Source organism: Sinocyclocheilus grahami, unplaced genomic scaffold, assembly GCF_001515645.1.
Source record: "Sinocyclocheilus grahami isolate Dianchi unplaced genomic scaffold, SAMN03320097.WGS_v1.1 scaffold609.1, whole genome shotgun sequence".
Lineage (NCBI taxonomy): Eukaryota > Metazoa > Chordata > Actinopteri > Cypriniformes > Cyprinidae > Sinocyclocheilus > Sinocyclocheilus grahami.
In genome coordinates this window covers 247-5834 of record NW_015505788.1, presented here as the reverse complement: position 1 = coordinate 5834, position 5588 = coordinate 247, and the positions used below count along the sequence as shown (strand labels likewise).

The following is a 5588-nucleotide window of genomic DNA, read 5'->3' as shown; positions in this document are numbered from 1 at the left end:
AGATGCAACATCAGAAAAGGAAACAGAAAGAATTTTATGATAAGGGATCTCGGCAACTGATACCTCTTTCTGAGCAAGATGTGGTTAGAGTTGAGGAGCCAACAGGATGGCAAAAGAAAGCTGTTGTTCTAAAAGAAGTAAATCCAAGGTCATATCTTATTCAAACAGAGGATGGGCAAGTGCTAAGGAGAAATCGGAGGAGTTTGTTGAAGTCTGCAGAAATCTGTAAGTCAAATATAGAACTGTCTCCTTTGGATGGGCTAACTTCTCATGAAGTTGAGAAATCTTCTCCAGAAATGCCCTCTGTGTCTCTTCCTGTTGCTGAGTCTCCTTCTGAGGGTCAGCTCTTTGAACAGTCCCCTGAACTGGTTTCATCTGTACCAAAGACTGACAATCCAATCTTACGAAGATCTAATCGTGTTAGAAAACCACCTGTTAGACTGGGCTTGTAAAAAAAAAAAATGAAAGAAAAGTTAAATAATCTTGGTATTGAAAAATGAGTGTGTTGTAAATGGTCAAATGGAGCAATTGAGTGTTTTGGTGTTGGACTAGTGTTTAGTGTGAACTGTTTAGTAGGTAATGTTACTTATTCAAGGAAAATGGATGTAATGTTATTTATTTAAGGAAAAGGGATGTAATGAGTGGGATGTTTAGTCCACTAGGAGGCAGTAATGGATTGTATAAAGTCAGGTGCATTTGCTAAGGAGTGGTGTGGTAATTAGTGATGGGAAGTTCGGATCATTTTACCGACTCGGACCTTTGAGTCTCGTTCAGCAAAATGAACGAATCTTTTTTCGAGTCATTTCGTTCATTTTAACAAAATATAATTAAAATGTTACGTGTTACTTCCCTAATATGTCTACTACTTACGCAAACGTTGATCACACTACAAACAATACAAAACTGCTATAAGAAACCGAAAAGATTAATTCATTGTTTACCTGAGTCTTCAGTCTATGATTAGCTCACCACCTCTTATCTGACAAGTCTTCGGGTTTGGGCTTATGGGGCTGTCACGTGATGAACGATCGACTCGAAAAACCCGAAGACTCGAGAGATGAACTAATCAATTCTCTTTCCGGCTCAGACTGCATAGGGTAAACTTATGGGGCTGTCACGTGATGAACGAACGACTCTGAAAAACCCGAAGACTGTGGTGAACCAGGTGAACTACTTGACTAATTCCAGTACAGAACCTACAGGATGTTGCGCATGCGCGACTGAATGAATCACTTCCCGAGACGACTCGTTCTTCCCGAGTCACATTAAAGATTCATTCAAAACGAACGAATTGTTCAAGAACGACCCACCACTAGTGGTAATTTGTATATGATGAATGTTCCATGTGGAATAAAGAGGCCAGCACCAGTACCAGTAATACCTCTTTATATTGGTTTCTTGTCTGGTTATTGAATAATACAGTCGTTACTTAAAAAAAAAAAAACTTACATTTATCGAACAAAAAATGCTCCCCACGACCCCCCACCACTTTTTGCAACATCTCGCGGCACGCACGGATGTACTTAAAGAAACATCTCCATTTGATAACAAATTCGTTGGTCTGTGTTAAATAACAGGCTGGAATGTGTTATGGCGAGCGCACGTTGCTGCTGTTATCGGTTCTCTCTTGCACTCGTGCACAATGCGCAGCCTTCACACAGACGATCATATGCTTTGTTCTGGTAAAAGCACAAAACTAAATGCACACAAATATGTCCCTGCTCTTGATATACAATCACTGATGAACACCTTTGTTTTTAATAAGAGAAAAAAAATTACACACGGGTGGAATAGAACCTAGGATTTGCGTGACAGAAGTTCTACCGCTAGACTACTAAAGTACACTTCAAGGTTATGCGAATGTATATATTTATTCAGAATCGCGGTACTAATTGTATTTTATTATTAATACGTTTATTATTAATTTATATTAATATAGTCGCTTGCAATGTGGGCAGGGCCCGCGTGCGGTACGGGCCCCAGTGCGGCTGCACTGCCTGCACTGTCTGTAGTTACGCCACTGCCCCCTACCCCTTCACATGAATGCGCGAAACGAAGGGGAAGGGGAAAGTGAAGGGATAAGGGGTAGAATTGGAATTGGTCCTAAGTCTGCTGGTCTGTCAATCAATTTGGAGAAGTGTCCGTTCTGTAGGATGGAGAAGGACGATACGTTCTTGGGGTATCGGGTCACAAGGAACGGCATCCTGCCCAATGAGGAGAAGGTGAAGGCGGTTATTGATTTGTTACTTCAGTAAACACCAGGCAGGTGAGACAGTTCTTGGGCCTAACAAGTTACTATTGGCGATTCATTCACGAATATGCACGACATGCTGATCCTCTTTTCGCGTTCACGAGGTCCAATGTTCCTTTTGTGTGGACACAAGACTGTCAAAATGCTATGGATTTCCTCAAAAGTAAATTGACGTCTGCACCCATCTTGAGATTTTCACAGTTTTCACTTTCATTCTTCATTCACGTTGACGCGTGTGATGCTTTGATGCAGAGGAATGAGGACAGTAGAGACTGTGCAATTGCTTATGCCAGCTGTGCTTTGCACAAATCAAAACGCCTTTACTCTACCCCCGAGAAGGAGTGCCTAGCGGTAATTTGGGCACTTGAGTATTTCAGACCATACATTGAGGGACTGCACGTCACATTTTTTTCTGACCACAGCAGTCTGAAGTGGTTAACAGATGAAACGTATGATTTAATCCAGGCCCTGTTTTCATTATTGTGTTTGTTCATAAAGACAGAAAAGCCCAGTTAAGTTAATAAGTTAGTTAATAGTTCACCCCAAATAAAACATGATGTCATTCACGTTGTTTACTCTCACTGACTCATTCAAACCTCCTACATTTTTTTTAACCACAGATATAGTTCTGTAGAATTTTCCACTTAATTTTTCAACTAAATTCAGCCCCTTTGATGTGAACACATGGTATTGACGGCTCATGTCATGTGACTTTGGCAGCATAAATAGTTGATGAGAATCTCTTCTTGGAGTCAGACTGCCTGATAATTCATCGGTACTTCATCCAGACTTTGATCAGCAACACACTGCAGCAATGAGTTTGCCTTGGAAACGGACAGAGGATTCCACTCCAGATGTTCAGAAGTTCTGCAATATGGTAAGAGACAGACAATCCAACATTTATAGATTGGGAGACTGAAGCAGGCTGTGTCTATTTTCAGTTGCATAGTTCTTAACTAAAATAATATCTATAACACAGAGGCATTAAAAAATTCCTCTGTACTAGTTGTTCTAAAGATGTCCATAAACCAGACTTCAGTTCTATATATAAATACTTAGATATATTGATTTCTGAGGCCGGTTGCATAAACCGCTTAGACTAGTCTTAAAAGTTAGACACCTCATTTTTTTCTGTAAGACTGGTCATAATTTTTTTAAGTCCGTTCCATAAAAATGTAGATTGATTTAATTTGAATCTGAAAGGAGAGACTGATAACCACTTGGTTAACTGCTAGTTAGTCAAACTAGTTCTTAAGACTAAGTCTTAAGTCTTAATGTGGTGACTATGCTTATGCAACTGGAATTGTACTTTACTCGCTATGGCTGCATTTATTGGATTAAAAATACAGTTAAAACTGTAATATTGTGATATTGTGATGCCCAGTTTTACAGACAAGGCTTAAGCTTAGTCCTAGACTAAAGTGCAGGTTTCAGCTGTTTTAACTGAAAGCAACTTGCACTGACACATCTTAAGATATCTTAGTGGCATTGATTTGTATCAAGGTGTACACTAGTAATGTATTTTCTAAGGCACGTTTACTTAAATGTCCAAATTTAACTAAGGCTTAATCCTGGCTTAATCTAAGCCCTGTTTGTGAAACCAGGCCTTAAAATTTTATATTTATACATAAATATTTATATTTATTATTACAGTTTAAAAGATTTTCTATTTTAATATATTTTTGAAATGTAAAATATAAAACATATATATATAAAAAAATAAAATTTCCTGTGATGGCAAGTCTTCAGTGTCACATGATCTTCCAGAAAAAAAATTTCCAGAAAGATTTGCTGTTTAAGAAATATTTCTGATTATTATCAATGCTGAAATCAGTTGTGCTTTTTGATTAATAAAAAGGTTTTTTTAATAAATAAATGCATCTTTTGAGCAATATTGTATATAATATGTAGATCAATGCAAAATGTGTATCTGTTTATTCAGGTGAAGAAAGATTTAGAGGATAAGATTGGACAGAAGTCTGTGTACAACGCCCTCACCTTCAGAGTGACTGATACTGAAATACAGTACATAGCTAAGGTAAATGGGTGTTTTCTTTATTAATTTGTTTAAACAACTTTTCTTGCAGTATCTACTGTCCATATAACAGTGTACAATGTGACGGTCTCTTCCTCTTCTTCTCTCAGGTGAATGTGGGAGAGGATGAATGTGCTCATGTGAAAATCTCTCAGACTCTCCCTTGCTATGGAGAAGAAGTGAAGCTGGTTGATTATCAGTTTCCTAAAAAAATGTTGGATATAATCGAACCCTTCTGAAGACTTCTGAACACATTATTCTGTCCTCACAGAGCGACTCATACATGAAAAACACGTTTCAATAAAGTCCTGAAGCATAACTGTCTTTGGTGTTGCCGTCTTTAATGTTTGATCTTTTCACTGTCAAACTGAAAATGCTAAGAATAAAATAGGAATATTTAAATATAAAATGACCAAAAATAAAAAATATAGAGCTGTCCTTTAACAAAGTATCCTTATTCCCATGCTGTAGCTTGCCATTTTCTGTTTTACAAGCCTTTAGAAGTGGTGTGCGTTTAAAAAGTGTGAATCCACTGCTCAGGGTTTCTTAAATTAAAATACCTGAGGTGTGTTGTCAATAGTGAAGCCAGTATGAAAACTCCTTTAATATAGCACCATCTTGTGGCACATTTCTCACTAAATGTCCTACATATAATGTTACAAGTTATTGAAATTACAGGCTGCTGAATTTTCATTGGTTGTGGGAAACCAAATGTGTTCATGTAGTGCATGTAAATTCTTGCTGCAAAAAACCCCCCAAAAAAACTAGTGTGAATGTGAATTTATTTCATTTTGGAAATCCCTGTTATTATACCGTTCTTCCATTCAGTTTGGTCAGTGCTTGATTATGAATTCAAACTTTTGATATTTTTTATTTGTTTTTATTTTTGTATTTTCTGTTGTATTTTTGTATTTTAATTTTAGTTTAAAATGTTGGCAATTTTGTTGTGTGTTTTTCTCATTTTTATTTTTTAAATAGTTTTTATGAAGCTTTATTTTAGTTTTAGTTATTTTACTACATTTTTAGCTGGGTCCATTGCCATGGAGTTCATGCTGACAAAAATCATATTAAAATAATATAATGGCATCAAAACAACCAAACCATCATAAACATTTGCAATGCAATATTTATTATTATTAATATTATTATTATTATTTATTAGTAGTAGAAGTGGTAGTAAAATTAGTATTATTTTTTTACTAACAATATATAGACACATCTGAGTTATTATAAATAATATATTTTTGGTTTGTGTTGTCATTTTAACTTTCAAGTGCTGTATACATTACAGTCATCGTCTTC

General features: G+C 36.4%; 1 long non-coding RNA gene across 1 annotated transcript in view; it reads left to right on the top strand.

Annotated features, from left to right (window-relative positions):
* Positions 1 to 5150, top strand: part of LOC107557585 (uncharacterized) — a 26890-nt gene extending 21740 nt beyond the window's left edge. Inside the window, exon 3 of the long non-coding RNA XR_001605410.1 lies at positions 4876 to 5150. This is a non-coding gene — a long non-coding RNA (uncharacterized lncRNA). The remainder of the gene's footprint in view (positions 1 to 4875) is intronic.
* The last annotated feature ends 438 nt before the right edge of the window (positions 5151 to 5588 follow it).